This window comes from Lucilia sericata, unplaced genomic scaffold, assembly GCF_015586225.1.
Source record: "Lucilia sericata isolate MDLA Ls3-8-SP2 unplaced genomic scaffold, ASM1558622v1 Contig000015F_arrow, whole genome shotgun sequence".
Classification (NCBI taxonomy): domain Eukaryota; kingdom Metazoa; phylum Arthropoda; class Insecta; order Diptera; family Calliphoridae; genus Lucilia; species Lucilia sericata.
This window is the reverse complement of record NW_023994054.1, coordinates 692,422-711,886: the sequence shown is the minus strand read 5'-3', so window position 1 is coordinate 711,886 and position 19,465 is coordinate 692,422.

The window sequence follows — 19,465 nt, the reverse complement described above, 5'->3', positions numbered from 1 at the left end:
AAGTTCTCTAAAGTAATTTCCAAACCGCTGAGAATCATAGAAATAGATTAAGAAATATTTATAAATTAAAGCCGAACTCTACACAATTTAATCTTATAAATTTAGTTTTAGTTTTCAAAGATTAAGTCAAAATAAGGAGATAATGCACTTTTACATTAAATAGTTCCCAATAGTTTCTGCAAAAATGTTAATGCATATTTACCAAAATGTTCAAAATTAGTATATATTTTTTTTTTTTTTTTTTGAACTTTCAATTTATATAAATTTTGTTGAGTTGAAAAACGATAACAATAAACTAAATTGTAAAATTTTTTATTATTTTGAAAAAATTCTGCAATTATATATGGAAGTTTTTGGTCATATCTCAGAGACGAGATGAGAAACATTAAAAATGATATATATTTTCTTTTATTTCATTTTGAATTTTGTTTTCCGAAAATTTTTTATAAGCTTTTGAAAGATAAATAGATTGAAGGATTTTATGCCCTAAAGTTATAGGGCAATAATGGTCACTCTCGAGCGCGTTCCCTGCTTTACATATTCACACAATTTTGTTCAAATCGGTGACTATAGGAAAAAAAATTTTAAATTTAAAATGGAATTCCTAAATTTTTTAATTAAGTTTCGACAAATGAACAATAAATTTAGTACTTTCAAAAGAGCTTTCGTGTCGTTTCCTTCCAAAAACATGTTAGCGTGAGTTATAAATTATAGTTTCCGAGTTATAGGCATTTGAAAATTGAAATTTACCAATTTTACCCTTCTTTGTCATAAATTTGACAAAGATTGTGGGTTCAATGAGACGTGCTATGTCGAATTATTTTATGAGGAGGAATTTATACTCGGTAAATTATGGACCGATCCTCAACTCAAAAAATCAATTTTGATGACATTTGCACCAGGGTTTTCAAATGAGTGTAACTTTTCACCTACTGGTATTTTTTTTTAATGACCCCTTTTTTCTCAATTTCCAAAAAGCTCTTAAAGGAAATGGTTTAATGCTCTCGTTCGTGACCATTACGGAAAATCGAGGTCCCACTGTAGAAATCGTGGTAAAATTTTGCATAAGTTAGTTCATTCATATTTTAATTAAAAATACTAGTACCGGAATAAAAATCGACACAAACAAGTTTTATTAAAAGCTAAATCAATGTAAAAAAAATTTCCTGAGTATCGGTCCATAATTGGCAATATTACTCCTCCTGCAGAAAATTAGTTTATTGTTAATAAATCGTTTAACAATGTTGGTAATAAGTTAAAAATCGCCAAAAATAATTTAATTAAAGAAAATAATCAACCTGAACCCCATAAAAGCGCCCCCTCCGAAAATCAACTTATGCTTATATCAATAGCGATAATGATAATTATAGTAATGCAAATACTAAATTTCCCTCAGTATTTTATTGATTATTCTAAAAAATTTAGTTGAATTAGATATTTCTTGTTTGCAATTTGCAAATTGCAATAAACTTATTTAGAAATTAATAAAATTTAAAAAATATATGTATATGGGCAATTTCATATCAAGTGACCCAACTCAAAAAATCGATTTTGACGAAATTTGCACCAAGGTTAGTACTATTGGATAGTAGGCCAGATACAAATTTTCAGCGCTATCGGCCCAGAACTGCCGAACTTATAGGATATTTTGGTCATACAGGGTTTTATTCAAATGAGTGTAACTTTTCACTTTTTGGTCCCAGCAAAAATTGTCCAAAGGTGTTCAGATAGCTATTTCTTCATTCCAAAAAAAACTTAAATTAAAAAAAAAAAATAATAATTATATTTAAAAAAAACACTCTTTTTTTTTGCTCAAAAGAAAGCTTAGACAATTTCCTCTAGGGGCTTTATAGTCTCATAATAGATTGCGAGTGGGATATCTATCAAAAAAATTATTTTTGAACTTAAGAATAAGATTTTTTCAATATTTGGCACTTAATTTCCCCCTATTTTTCAAAATAGACGTTGTTGTTGTTTTTTTTTTTCGCTCAAATGAACTTTGTGGATACTTAAGCCCCCTTCACACGAGCACACAAGTAATATAAACTGTCAATATATTGTGTAGAAGAGAACGGATGGGATCGTCTAAACTACGGATGGAAAATTTTACAGTCGTATGGCTCTCTTCATTTTTTGAAATGATTCAAAAAACAAGCAATCAGGGATGTATTTTTATGTAAACACCAGTATTGCCATATATTTTTTGAAGAAAACTTTTTATTTTTATGAAAAAAACTTTTTTTCAACAAAAAAACTTTTTTTGTACTAAAATTGAGGAATTTTAATAGCTTAATGATAATTGGTACAGACCTTTTCCTTAGCATCAGTAGCAAGGAATTACTGGATATTGTGGTCTTAGACACCATAAATTTACACTTGAAATGTCATGATGAATCTATGTAGATTATGTGTACTACACAGGAGGAAACCTCTGAACTTTTGTAACTACCCATCATTGGGAACTCGAAACACGAAGATTTTGTCTTACCCAGACCCAGATGATATCTTCAAACACTCATCGATTAATCCATTTATCTTCATGCGCGAATTTGGCCTAGTATGGTGAACCAATGGGCTGCACAAAATCTCTACAATATGGTCGAAGTGCATTGTGTCCTTAACGTCTATTCTAAGGGATTAAGGTCATCAACACCGGTCAATTTTTTTCAGTTTTTAGGAATATCTCGAATATTAATGGTATAAAATATTATTTTGCTAATGGTAAACATTGTTTTTATACCCACCATCAAAAAAGATGGGGGGTATATTGATTTTGTCATTCCGTGTGTAACACATCAAAATATTGTTCACAGACCCCATAAAGTATGTATATTCTGGGACCTCGTAAGATTCTAAGACGATCTAGCTATGTCCGTCCGTCTGTCCGTCTGTCTGTTGTTGGCACGATAGCGTCCACAAAAAAAGAGATATTGGGATGAAATTTTCCCAAAATATTTCTTATTGATCAGAAATGTTTGGTATTGAAAATGGGCAAAATCGGTCAACGATTTCACATAGCCGCCATACAAATGTACCCCCCGGAATATTGTATAAAGAGCTTCAAACATTCACAAATTCGTTGTTTATGAAGCAAATGCCACAAAATAAGTCAATTTTTTGACTACCGAAATAAAATTCTGAATTACGGCGGAAATAGCACCACAATTGGCCCTACCCCCCATATAAGGTCCCCCTTTTAAAATGACTATAATGCTGATTACTGGCTTAAACATACAAATGTAGCGATGAAATTCGACATACATAGGTTTCAAGCAAGCCAATTATTGGCGTAAAAATACGAGTATTGAGATGAAATTTCACAGAAGTAAGTTTTATACGAGCCAAAATCTCTCTACCAAATTTTATGTGGATCGGTCCATAATTGACCCTACAACAACGCCCCCCCAAATAAGGTCCCCTTCCGAAAATGACTTTAACGCTCATTATTGGCGTAAAAATACGAGTGTAACGAAAAAAATTTGACTTAAGTAAGTATCTTAGGAGCCGAAACATTTCCACCTTATTTTACGTGGATCGGTCCATAATTGACCCTACCCCCCATATAAGGTCCCCTTCGTAAAATTACTTTAACGCTCATTACTGGCTTAAAATTACGACTATAGCGGTGAAACTTTACAGAAGTAAGTTTTATACTAGCCAAAATCTCTCTACCAAATTTTATGTGGATCGGTCCATAATTTACCCTACCCTCCATATAATGTTCCCTTCAGAAAATGACTTTATCGCTCATTATTGGCATAAAAATACGAGTATAGCAAAGAAATTTGACATAAGTAAGTACCTTAGGAGCCAAAATCTTTCCACCAAATTTTATATGGATCGGTCCATAATTGACCCTACCCCCCATATAAGGTCCCCTCCATAAAATTACTTTAACGCTCATTACTGGCGTAAAAATACGAGTATAGCAATGAAATTCGACTCAAGTAAGTTCTTTCAGATCCAAATTCTCTTAACCAAATTTTTTGTGGATCGGTCCTTAATTGACCCCCCCCCCCACATATAAGGTCCCCAACAGAAAAAAAATTTAACGCTCATTACTGGCCTAAAAAATGAGTAAAGCGATGAAATTCGTTATAAACATGACCTGTATGAACCAAGATGGTTCTACAAAATTTTACGAGGATCGGTCTGTAATAGACCATCCCCCATATAAGGCCCCTTCAGAAAATGACTTTAAAACTAAATACTGGCTTAAAAATACTAGTAGATCAATGAAATTCGACATAAACTAGTTTTGTATGAGCTAAAATCTCTCTACAAAATGTTGTGGGGGTCGGCCCATAATTGACCCTACCCCCCATTTAGACAAAAATACTCTAACGCTCATTACTGGCTTAAAAATGCGAGTACAGCGATGAAATTCGACACTGATAAGTTCTATAGGAACCGAAATCTCTCTACCAATTTTTATGAGGATCAGTCCATAATTACCCCACCGAAAATTTTTACAACGCTCATTACTGGCTGGAAATTATACACAAATATGATTTGTATAAAATATATAACAGGGAAATAAGTTTTTATTTTTAAAATTTTTTGGTTTATTTTACTAACGACAAATCTACCCATCCTCTTGGCGTATTTACCTCATGGATGGGGCGCTATTGCCGTTTTTGGTCAGTTCGGAAAAGTTGAAAAAAATGTACATTAGGATGACTTAGGAAATATTGAAAGGGATAAAACTAAAGCCAATATATCTAAGTCTCCGAAGAAAGAAAAAAATTAAGAATATGTATTGTGGTTTTAATTTGAGGCCGCCTCAAAAAAAAGTGGCTATGGCCCCCCTTCTACCCTATGACCAAAATGTCAAACTTTAACCCCCTCTAAGTCCGGCAGTTCTGGATTGATAGAAAATTTATGTCCGGCCAGCTATCTAATAGTACTAACCTTGGTGCAAATGTCATCAAAATCGGAAGACATTAGTTTTTAACACTTAACATGAAATGTCCCATATTTTAAAATATTTGAAGTTGTTCACCTATTTTACATAATTGGGTTACGAAAAGTGGGCGTGCCTGTGGGCGGATTTGTCTATTTTTTGGCACACTTCTTCTTTAATATGTAAGAAATCACTATGCCAAAAAAAAATACAGATGTTTAATCAGGTGATGCTTTTTTGTCATAAAACCGAAAAATTGATGATCTTTTTATTGTAAATTCGATGGAAATTTAAGACAATTTAAAATAACTTTACTTCGATTTTTCCTAAAAATTTAGCATTTTTTAAGTTGTAATTTGCTTTTGATGAGTTGTAATTTTTTTTCAAAAGACATTTTAGGTTGTTATCGATAATACCAAATAGCTAAATTTGAATTAAAGAGTTTAGTTGTAAATCAAAATAGGTGCATTCATTTTCTTCATGTAGAGACTACAAAGAATATTAAAAAAAAAAGTTTCAAGGGTGTTTCTTTTTTAAGTCGTTGTTGGAAAAAAATATATATGTACATATATTATAAATGAATGTTATTTTTTGATGTAAAGTTTTATGTAATAAACGCATTCTTATACCTTTTTTAAAATAAATATATATTAATTTTTAAGGAAATATTGATGAAATATTTAATAAATAATAATAAGTATTCATATAAATATGTAAAATAAAAAGTAAATTTACCTGTATTGAGCAGCAGATACCAGCAGCAGCAACCCAGATGTGTTTTTATTTATTAAATTATTTTATATTATTGTTTATACATAGGTCTACAAAACAATAAAAACTTTTTTGGAAAATATTTAATTAAAAAAAAAAAAAAAAAACAAATTTAATATGAAGAATTTAAGAAAATCAATTTTAACAAAATGTAAGTTAAACGAAATTTTATAAATAATATATGGTTGGAAACAGATTAAAAACTCAATTAAGTCAATGATTGAAAGAATCAAAATATTAACAATGCGTTGAGCATTTATAAAAATTCCTCTTGATTATAAACAATTATTTTTTAATTAATAAATAATTATAAAAATTCTTTGCATAAAAAAAAGTCTAAATTAAAACAAAATAGGTATCCAGACATAAAACCAAAATAAAAACGTAGGACAGGAAAGGATTTCAGTCAATGAAAATATTAAAAGAATCAATTAAAAATTTTATAAAATTTTTAAACTTGGTGTTTTAACAACATAAGAGTGTTTTTTTTCGGAAGAAAGCCTTTTGTGATGAAGGCTTGTGTCAATTATTGACACATAATGAAGAGGAGGAAATTACTCAAAATTTAATTTAAAAAATATAATTAAATTTAAAATAAATATTGAAAAATAGTTTGTTAAGTTTTTATTGAATCGTATCCCTGTGCTATTTTGTTTTATAATTCCGTTTATTATTTTATTATAAACTTTTTATTTGAAACAAATTAATTTTATTTAAATATATAAAGTCAATTTAACTATTTATTAATTTTGTCCTATCAAAAACGCCTTTCGGATTACAACACTTTAAGCACTTACTCGCTAACACTTCACGATTCAGCGGTGATCATTTACAACGAGCAACGAACGATTTTATATGATACGAACCGACGAAAGCGTAAAAACCGAACGATTTTTTTTATTTTCTGGCTTTAAAAATTTGCAAATTTTGTTTAATTTTAAAATGATATTTAACTATTATAAATTTCATTCTTCCTATAAGATAAAATATAAAACTAATTTTTTCCACTAATTTTTAAGTTCTAATATTCTAAAAATAATTGATTTATTTTATAAAAAAATAATTTTTGTATAATTTTTGTTGTGATTGAATTGAAATTGAAAATGAAACTAAAAAGGAGCAAATAATAAATAAAACAATTAATGAGAACATTATCACAGTTTATTTTGTTGTTGTAATATATTTTAAAAAATTAATAAAAGGAGATGTAAATGGGAGAAAAAGAGGTAAAGTGCAGAGTTGCTTAATTGGAAAAAAATTAAAAAATAAAAATTAATACATATAAACATTAATTCTTATTTATAATTGGGATTATTATCATAATATGCATATATTTATGATTCGTAGTTACATTTGCATGGGTAATTTGTAAAATCTTGGTTTTATGTTAACCAAATAAATAGGGCATGTTTGCCAAATTTGATCGAATTATTTTTAAATCTAATTACAAGGACGAACAGACAGACTTAATTATCTTTTGCGAAAGTGATTCTAGACAGACAGCTACATATGCTTTATTTTTTTTACGTTTTAAATACTACTTTTGTGTTGTACAAAAGTATGAAATGACATACATACAGACATACAAACTGAGAATATTCAGACGAACATGCATTCAGAGGAACAAACACCACAGCATTGAAACATACATACATATTACAATTCAACAGGCAATAATAAAATATTCAATCAAACATACATCCATAACATGACATACAAACATACAAACGACAAGCAAACATACATATATACAAACAGACACTCAAGCATATCGAGAAACCTTCAAGCTAAGGCGCAGACACGAACAGACATAGTAACAGACATACCATACATACTTACGTACAACACAAAAACGATAAAAATATAAACCGACAAAAAGCAGACAAATTTACACCGAAACATACATATGTAGTTGATAAAATGTGGTTTTTAGAAACCAAGTAGTATATGGAAATTATGCACATGGACTGATCCGGGAGTTATTAATTTATTATGCTGAATTATAATATCATATCAGCATTTACACACATAATGTATATGATTTTGTGGAATACAGATGAAATGCTTCTATATAGGATTGAATCACTTTTATTCTGATTTCTAAGAAATTGATAGAGCGACTAAATTCTTAATTAATAATGGCGATTTTATTACCGATCTTAAAATTTATTGAAAATAAAAAGATTTTTTATTGAGAATAGGTCAATTATGTACCTTACAAAATTTTATAGATTTAGATTCATATAATATCTGAACGATATTTAAAATAAAATCATAAATATAAAAGCAATTCCTTAAGGAAATCTATATGAAGGTTAGAGCAAAAGTAGCCTCCAGTAGGTTAGTGGTTAGTGTTCTAGTCTGGTAGACCGGAGGTGGTGGGTTCGATTCCCACCTGAGGCACTGGTTAAGGAGCGCACAACAGACCCGATAGAGGCCTAGGTGTATATCTTCGGATTTGATGTATACATATATATAAATCCCATCTGAATAATTTATTAATATTATTTTTATATACATTATTAATAAATTCCCAAAATTTGAAAAATTTCACAATTTATTGTTAACAAAAATCTGAAGCTATATAAAACAACAACAAATATAACTGAGAGAAATTAATAAACTTCAATACACAACTTAAAAGTTCAAACAAAAGTTGTTAGGAAATATGTATATAAGGAAAAAGATTCAGGATTTTAGCTTATTAATTAAGAAATATTTCATATATTCAATTCAATGAAATTTAGTAAATATGTTTAAGAGAATTTTGAGTGCTATTATGGAATTTATTAGAATTAGACGTGTTAACAACAAACTGATTTTAAAGAATCAATTATGAACTTAATTTTTTTTAATAGAGATGAAGTTTCATATATAATTAAATTATGAATAAAAAAGTCATTTACTGGAGGGAACTAGATTTGACTAGATTCTGTAAAATCTATCAAATCTATCTATTAGATATATAGTACATTTGTATGTACATTGTACATATGTATGTGAATGTCCAAACAATATTTTGTTGAAGCATTTGTATGGGAGCTAGATGAAATAATAAAGTGATATTGTCCATTTTACAAATAAAACTATTCTCTTGTAGTACCTTTTTTACTTCCAAACAGTCGGACAAACAGAGAGACAAACAAACAAATGGACAAAATAATAACATCAAACGGACATACTGACAGGTAGGCAGACATACGGACCAGCTAGTTCGTCATCCAAAATTTAAAAAGATTGGAATATATATTAATATTTAAGAATCTAAATTAATAAGCAAAGCATTTTGAAACATATGAAATTTATTCAAAGAATACAGTAAGATTTATTTTTATGCAAAATTTTGCAAAATATTTGATAACTTTGAGAACAAATTGGACTTAATTAGAGAGTAAGTACAATTTTTAAGGATTTATTTTTTAGGAATAAGTACCAATAATTTATAAAATAATACATTATGACAGTCAATACCTTGAAATTTTATAAATCAGACTTTAAAGCATTAGACGTTTTTTTATTACATAAATACGGGCGAACATGCAAATTATCAGACAGACAAATAGATAAACGGACGACGGGTAATCAGACATTGCGAACTTCTGAGAAGACGGACAGACAAATAATCAGATAGACAGACGGACACAGATAAATGGACGGACATGCTATGTTTAAATAGTATTTTAGAGTTTCATTCTCTAAACAAAACATTTTAAAACATGAATTTTTGAAGAAAAATACGAAAAGACTTTGGAAATGATGATCAATTTTGAATTTTTAGGAATAAGTTGTAAATTTTTTATAAATTATGAAATAATTCTTTATAACTTTCTAGGCATTGAGATCTCATAAATAGAACATCTCATAGGATGAGAAATTTATTTGAAGAATTTTTGCAAATTATTTGAATTTTCTAATGTTTCAATAGACTGACGAACATACAAATAGTCAGACAGATTGACGTACAGACAGACAATTAGACACTGTTAAATTATTTAAATTATTGACATCAAGTGAACTTTATCTAGCTTTCTTGAATTTTGAAAAGACGAACACACAGATAGAGATATGGACAGACAGACAGAAAGATATACATACATAGAATGTAAATATAGGAAGAAAAACAAAGAGATGGTCAGATAGACGGATGAACATAGCTTCATCGTTAAAGAATCTAAGAGGAGTCAATGCCTTGGAAATTTATAAATAATAATATAAAAAATTTGTCTGACAAACACACGGACGGACATGCAGATTGTCAGTCAGACAGATAGATAGATAGACTGACGACAGGCAATCAGCCATTGCCAATTTCTGAAAAAACGGACAGACAAATATTCAGATAGACATAAGTTCGACAAGATAGACACAGATAAATGGACGGACAGACATAGATAAATACTGGACAGATAGTCAAACGTACATACTAAGTAGCTAGATCGTCATAGTATTTAAATATTTATGAGCAATATGTGTACCATTTTTAAGTAGTAATTCAGAATTTAATTTTCTAAACAAAACGTTTTAAAACATAAAATATATAAGAAAAAGATCGACGAACATACATTCAACGTAAATATACGCGGAAAATAAATAGGTGGTCGGACAGACAGACGAACAAAGCTATATCGTCATAGAATCTAAACCTTTGTATGAATTTAGAATGACGAGTTTATATTTAAGGGTCATGTTTTCTAAATCAACCTTTTTGACAAACAAAATATTTCTTTATAAAACGAAACGTTTGTAGTTGTTTTACAAAAAGTTTTGTAATAAAACTGTAATTTTAGAAGTAATTTAATGCAAAAAAAAATATTTTATTTAATGTAAATAAAACTCAAAATTCTTTAAAACATATTTACGATCGTTCGTTTCACTAAGTGAATGGATCTTTACTACTTCTACATTACGAACTTCTTATTGGATGAATTCGAATTTAAATGTTAAGGATTATTTTGAAATTCCTACTCAAAATTAAATTTGCTACTTTAGATAACTTCTTATTTATTATTATTATTTATCCTAAATACATAATTATCAAAAAAATATTGTTTAAAACTTCTAGTTAAATTATTGGAAATTAAAATATTTTTTAAATTTTTAAACAAAATTTACTATCATTAATTATTACATTTATTAGAATAATGAAGTCATAACTGTTCCTTTAAATTACATCCCAAAACCTATTTAACGAAATTATTTAATTCAAATTTAACCCTAAAGACCAACCAAATTACTAAAGACATAAACCATTTACCATTTGCGCCAATTATCGATAATTTTTGTAACTTATAAAATCTTTTAATTTACCTTCTTTAATTTGGACAAGGAGACGAATACGAACACAAAAAACGAAGTACCGAATGAATAAAAATATTCTTAACAATCATGGCGGACGCGAAGTAAAAAATTTGCAAATTTTTAATTTTCAGTTTTTACTCTAAAATAACGCGAAACTAGCCAATTAAACACTTTAACTTTATTAAGAAAACTTTAAATAATACTTTTCACTTGTTTTTACTTTAATCAATTAAATTTTAACAAATTTATGAAGACGTCCGTACACGAAAACTGTTTCGAATTGAAATGAAATGAAAACATGATTTGGCATTAAGGCAAATTGGAATTTATATTTTCCCATTCCCTTTCTAAATTTCCCAAGTCTAACTTTATAAAATGAATTTCTTGTTGCATCCCGTGGGAAATTTCTTACTAGACAGAAGATGAATAAATAAATCGAAAAATGGCGATAAAGCTTTTTATAGAAATAAACTGCAAAGCAACAAGTTTTGAAGAAATAATATTGAGTGAAACTTTTTGGTAAAAGAATATTAGAACATGAGAGATGGAAAAAGTTATATGAATTTAATTCTAAAAGTATTTTTTAATAAATTTGTTAAAAGAGAAAATTTATTTTATTAAAATTTTCTATTTATCTAACAATTTATGTAATAACAAACAAAATAAACTAATTTAAATATCCCTAAAATAGTTTTTTATTAAAAAAATAAAAAGCCCTTTAAACAAATTTTTATTAAATTATTGAACTTTCAAAACTTTCCTTACATACTTCTCATGTAGAACATTATATCACAAAATTATTGAAGACACGAACCAATCATCTTTTGGCAACTATCGATAATTTTAACTTCTTAAAAACTTTCTTCTAATTTACCTGCTTTAATTTGGACAAGGAGGCGAACACAAACACAAAAAACGAAGCTGCGAATGAATAAAAATATTCTTAACAATCATGGCGGATACGAAGTAAAAAATTGCAAATTTTTAATTTTCTTTTTTTACTCTAAAATAATGCAAAACTCGTTAACTAAACACTTTTAATTTATTAAGAAAACTTTAAATTATATTTTTCACTTGTTTTATATTTAAATAAATATGATTTTACTAATTTTTTCCCGAATTTATGAAGACGAATAAATTTTCACGTCCGTACACGAAGACTGTTTCCAATTAAAATGTTATGAAGGGAAGAAAACAAGATGGAAACAAAATTAGATGACGGAACAGCTTGGAATGGAAATAAGTATTTAAAACGTTTTGGTATGTGAAATTAATAAAATTGGAAACGGAAAAGCTTTAACTTATTAATGTTTATGTAATATGGGAAACCAAATTTCATTATCACTAAAATATTACTAAAAATGTGTGACTGGATAAAATATTGGAAACTTTTTAAGCTAAAACCTCAAAGCTTCCATTACTATCTAACGATTTTACATATTAAGCTTTTAAAAGTTCCTGACTAACTTCAAATGTAGAACAAAATTAAACAAAGTTATGAAAGCCTCACAAATGACACCTATTAGGCACTTATCGATAATTATAAAACTTTTCTTAGATTTACCTTCTTTAATTCGGACAAGGAGACGAACATGAGAAACGAAGTTAAGAACGAATAAAAATACTCTTAACAATCATGGCGGACACGATATTAAAAAATTTGCAAATTTTTATATTTCACTTTTTACTCTAAAATAACGCTTAAGTCGTCAACAAAACACTTTTAATTTATTAAGAAAACTTTAAATTATATTTTCACATGTTTTTTACTTTAATCAATTAAATTTTACCAAAATTTTCAAGAATTTATGAATACGAATTAATTTTCACGTCCGTACACGAAGACTGTTTCGAATTGAAATGAAATAAAGTGAAAAAATGATTTGGCATTAAGGAATTTATATTTTCCCATTCCCTTTCCAAATTTCCCAAGTCTAACTTAATAAAGTGAATTTCTTGTTGCATCCCATGGGAAATTTCTTATTAGACAGAAGATGAATAAAGAAATCGAAAAGCGACGATAAAGCTTTTTTTTTGGAAATAAACTGTAAAGCAACAAGTTTTAAAGAAACAGTATTGACTCAATACTATAGAGTGAAACTTTTTGGCAAATGAAATTTAGAACATGAGAATTGGAAAAAGTTATATGAATTTACTTTAAGATATTAAATGAGTTACATATTTAAAGTTTTTCTTTAATGATTTTGCTAAACAAATTTATTAAAATTTTATATTTACATACATGTATAATTTTTTTTTTTTTTTTTTTTGATAACAAACAAAATGTCTGTTCAATAACTAAAAATTGTTACAAATTTTCACAAAAAATTTTGAATATTGAAAAACAATTTGTGATAATTTGTAACAGACATAAAATAAACTAATTTAAAGATCTTTAAAATAATTTTTTCTACTATAAAACTAAAAAGCCTTTTAACAAATTTTTATTAAATTATTGAACTTTCAAAACTTTCCCTTCATTATATAACAAAATTATTGAAGGCACAAACCTGTCAACTGTTTTGGAATTATCGATAATGTTGTATCATAAAATCTTATAATTTACCTTCTTTAATTTGAACAAGGAGACGAACACAACTATAAAAAACGAAGCTACGAACGAATAAAAATATGTACTCTTAACAATCATGGCGGACATGCAATAAAAAATTTGCAAATTTTTATATTTCAATTTTACTCAAAAATACCGCATAACTCGACAATTTAACACTTTTACTTTGTTAAGAAAACTTTAAATTATATTTTTCACTTGTTTTCTATTTTAATTTATCAAATTTTACTAACTTTTTACCGAATTTGTTAAGACGAATAAATTTTCACGTCCGAACACGATGACTGTTTCTAAATAAAATTAAATGAAGTGAATTAATACAAATGACACTCCTTTCCAAATTTCCTAAATCCAACTTAATAAGATGAACTACTTGTTGCATTCCGTGGGAAGTTTCAGAAGATGAATATGGAAACCGAAAAAAAAACGATATAGCTTTTTATGGAAATAAATTGCAAAGCAACAAGTTTTGAAGAAACAGTATTGAGAGAAACTTTTTGGTAAATGAAATTTAGAACATAATAAGAGATTAAATGCGTAACTTTAAGCTTTTTTAATGATTTTGTTAATTAAAAATTCTAAAACTCGAAAGAACATTTATTTTAATAAAAATTTCTATTAACATAATTGCAAATTTTATTAATAAAATTTAATAAAATGTTAATAAATTTTTCCCTAATTTATGAAGACGAATGAATTTTCACGTCCGCACGCGAAGACTGGTTTCAAATAAAATGTTATGTATGAAGTGAAGAAGAAAGCTAAATCCTAAGACGGAACAGCTTTTAATCGAAATACATAAGCGTTTTGGTAAATGAAATAAATAAAATTGGAAACGAAAAAAGCTTTATTGAATTGAATTCAATATGTATGGGAAAAGAAAATTCATTATCACTAAATGTTTCTTAAAACACAAACTTTTTAAGCAAATTCTTAAAGCTTCCGTTTACTATCATTTCTAATAAGAACAAAATCTGACATATTATCGATAACTGCTGCTTCTTTAAAACAATTTTATAATTTACCTTCTTTAATTTGGACAAGGAGACGAACACAACTACAAGAAACGAAGTTACGAATTAATAAAAATACTCTAAACAAACATGGCGAAAACGAAGTAAAAAAAAATTGCAAATTTTTATTTTTCACTTTTACTCTAGAATAACGCGAATTTAACACTTTTACTTTATTAGGAAAACTTTAAATTATATTTTTCACTTGTTTTCTATTTTAATTAATGATATTTTACCAACTTTTTCACGAATTTATGTTGACGAATAAACTCTCACGTCCGATCCCGAAGACTGCCACAAATTAGAATGAAATTAATTTGACACTTTAAGGCAAATTGACTTTTAACTAGCGAAAAGAAAAAAAGAGTTGCCATACCATGTAAAAGTACTATACCATTTGAATTTTAAATTGAGCAAATACAAATCCATATTGAGAACTCGGAAGAAAATTTATTTTAATAAAAATTTCTATTAGAAATTATAAACACATTTTACGTAACATTTACTGAACTAATTAATTAAAGATCTCTAACATACATATGTTTTTACTATAGAACAAAAAAGCCTTTTAAACAAATTGTTATTAAATAATTGAACTTTCAAAACTTTTCCTACTAACTTCTCATTTCTAACATTATATAACCAAGTTATTAAAGGCACAAACCTGTCACTTGTCTTGCATTAATCGATAATTTGGTATCTTACAAAATCTTCTAATTTACCTTCTTTAATTTGGACAAGGAGACGAACACAAATGAGAAACGAAGTTACGAACGAATAAAAATACTCTTAACAATCATGGCGGACACGATTATAAAAAAATTTGCAAATTTTTATATTTCACTTTTTAGTCAAAAATACCGCATAACTCGACAATTCAACACTTTTACTTTATTAAGAAAACTTTAAATTATATTTTTCACTTGTTTTCTATTTTAATTAATTAAATTTTACCAACTTTTCCCGAATTTATGATGACGAATAAATTTTCACGTCCGATCCCGAAGACTGTTTCTAATTAAAATCAAGGTATATTAATTATAAGGTAGTGTTAACAGAGCAGCTGATTATTTTTTGCTAATACACTTTTGATTTTTTTTATATGTAGTTTGACAGTCTGCTGGCACTTTGAAGTGTAGGCATGCTGTCAAACTCCATATATAAAAAATAAAATGAATTCGCTCCGTATTTCTGAATTCGCCGACGACACTACCTTATAATTAATATATCTTGATTAAAATGAAATGAAGTGAAAAATAAATTTAAGACGAATTGGATTTTAACTAGCTGAGAGAAGAATAGAGTTGCCGTTACTTGTAAAATTAATTGTATTTAGGGGAAAGTGTTAGAAATTAAATTGAAGAAATTTTAAGATATTATACATAAAGTTTTAATTTATATCAAAACATTAAAATTAACAATATCTTTATTATATTCAATAAATATATGACAAAATATTCATCAAGCCCTCATCTGTGGTATAAATTTTGGAAGTGAAATCTGCGATTTTTCTATCTTAAAAACTTATTTCTGAATGCAATTATTTTTTAATATTGATTAAAAAATATTTAAGTAACGTTTAAGTAAAACAATCACTCATTGTCAACAATTGGCCATGAAACATTAAGTTCAGCTTTTCGGATACAAATTCACATTCGTAAAAAATATATTAAGTTGTAAGATGTCATTTCAAAAAAATCGGGTAAAAATAGGTTGCGTAGACAGTTTATTTTTCATATTGAATTTTAACAACTTAAAAAATAGAAGAAATTAAAATTTATTTTATTTTTTTTTTAAATAAATTTCTGCCAAACTACATGGTAGAATTCGATAATAGTTGTGTTTTGTTGCTATCAATGAGTGTTAACGCTTAAAGTTAGCAACAAAACGAACATTACCTGACTTGGCATCACTCCACAGAAGAAATCTGCTAAATCTTGAAATTGTTTGCAATTTCTTGAAAAGGTTTTTTTATTTGGTAATTTTCTTTGATTTAAATTTTATTTTAAAATATTTTTTTATTGTTTGACATAAACACATTAATATTTGTATTTTTATTTTTGAATTGGTAGCACTTTTATCAACGTTAAAATTAACTTGTATAATTTTACACGTTAACTCCTAACTTTTATAAATTTTAAACTTATATGAAATTGCCTTTGAACGTTAGCAACAAAACACAACTAATATCTCAAATGAATGCTATTAATGTATGTATACTTTCTTCTGTTATTCAGTTATTATAGTTTTTGGACTCGGAAAATTTTTATTAAAATTTAACTAAAATAGGCGTTGAAAAAAATAATAGAAACATTTTATTATAATGTCTTGGGTATTTAACAAAATATTTCTTTTTTGCAATTTTTTAAATAGAAATGTATTTCTGAAAATTAAATAGATTTTTTTCTTATATTTTTCGCATTTAAATTGGGTTTATCAGCATTTTATTGAGTATATGGAACCTGACAGCTGAATCAAGGGTCTCACTTTCAAAATATATATCTTTTGTCGGCACTGTACAATGTAGGTAGAGTGTACATTAGGGATATAACTAATTTTGCGAAATTTTTGGCATACCACCACATGATTGCCAATGTTGTACTAGTAATGAAAATATTTTGTTTAGGTCAATTGGAATCAAGAACATCACGCACCAACCCTAATTTCTAATATAAACCAAATTTTTTTATAATGTTTATTTTTTATTATTTTCAAGTTTTAATATTTATATACGGTCATTTTTTACCGAAAAGTATACTTTTGTCATATCGCTACTTCTCACTGCCTATATCTCTGGACTTTTTCCTTTTTACGCAAATATACTATTGTACATCCCTAAATCAAAAAGTCCATAATATATATTTGTTGATCGTATTTGTTCTGACCATATCTCCGATTCTTATGGACCGATTTTACTGGATTTAGTCAGCCAAATTCTTAAAAGCATATCTAATTGAATTATTTAAGATTTGGATTCCCGAGATTTATGGGGCCTTCAAAAAATTAATTAAAAAAAACAGACAGACAGACATTTGATGCGTGAACTTTTTTTAACAACAGCGAAAAAAATATCGTAGTTTCTCACATTTTTTAATGGACTATTCGACTATGCTATGCCAACATTTTTTGCTACATTTTCTAGTCATATCTCATATTTTTCAAATATATTTAAATATACATACTTTGAGCGTCAAAAGAAAGTGTACACCAATTTCAGTTCTACAAAAGTCTTTATTGATAAAAATTAAAATGTTTCATTGCAGTTTAGAAGGCTAGCTACCCAAAGTGAAAGACAGTCTTAGATTATAATTTTTTTCTAAAAATAATGGTGATTTTACGCGTCATAAAAAGTGTACAATGGAAGCATAGCTCTTTCGTTCTTTGAATGTATTCGGGAAATGCTGAAATACCTTCGAAAGACAGTACATAGGCAAGCAATCGAATGCAGTAATTATAGTTTTTTGCAGCTTTATAGGATTTTGCTAAAATTAAGTTCATATATAAAAAAAATTTAAATAATGCATAAAAAGACTACCCATGTACCGTAAAATATCGTTTCAAATTTATATTAAAAATCAATATTTACGCGAAATGTGACGAATTGTCTGAAATTGTCACTGAACAATTATAATCCGATAATGGGATGCGAGTGGGATATATATAAAAAAAAATATTTTTTAACTCAAGAATAAGATTCGTTGCAATATTTGGCACTTAATTTTCCCCAATTTTTTCAAGATAGATCATTTCCTTTAAGAGCTTTGTGGGTACTTAGTGGGATGCAAAACAAAAAATTATGTAAAACAATATAATATTATGACTCAAAAACTTTGCTTTTTGAGTTAAAATATTTTTAATAGATATCCCACTGGCATCCCACTAAGTAAGAAAATGTTCTAAGCTTTCTTTTGAGTAAAAAAAAAAAACAACTAAAACGTCTATTTTGAAAAAAAAGTTATTATTGAGTTAAAAAATAATTTTTGTTGATAGATAATCCACTAGCATCCCATTATGGGACTATAAAGCTCTTAAAGGGCTTTATAGTCTGATCATTACTTCTGGAGATATGTTTTATTAACAAGCAAAACAATATAAAAAAATTTGCACCAATTAAGGTTTTATAAATAATTATACTGCAACACAAGTTTTTATACATATTTTATAATAAATAATCCATGCTCAACTTCTATTTTCGTAATATTTACAAAAATTTCGTGTATAATACGATATATTATTTAATAAAACCCTTTTCTATTTTTACGAAAGTACAAAAACCTTTCGTAATATTTTTTTCTTAAATTTTAGCGAAATTAAACATAATGATATAAATTAAATTATCATTAAATAAAACTACAATATGTTTATAAAATTTAAGAAAAAGTATAATATTATTAACGAATTATTTTCATAAAAAAAATAAAAATTCGTGTGGAGAATAATTTTGAACTAAAATTAGAAAAATTATTTTAAAATGAACAAAATTGTTTGCATAAATTAATATTTGGTAAATTTTACCATATTTATTCAAAATTGACTTTTTTCAATTTATGTAAATTAATTTTTCTAAGATTATTTCGCATTACACTAAAATATTTCGTACAATTTCGTATATATTACGAAAGAATTTCTTGGTGCGAAACAACGAACGATTCGTACAATGTACGACATTTTTCGTATATATTAGGCATGGATTTTTTTCAGTGTACAAAAAACATCTCTTATAACGGACTCGGTTATTAAGAATCCTCGTATAAAAGGCACTACTTTTTCAGTCCCTCAAGTATAATTTTATACAATTTTCTTTTTTTATAACGAACTTCAAAATTATGTGTTGAAATCATAAGAATATATCTTGCATTGTTGAAAAAAACTTAAATTTGTTAAGAAAAATATGAACAAATAAAATCA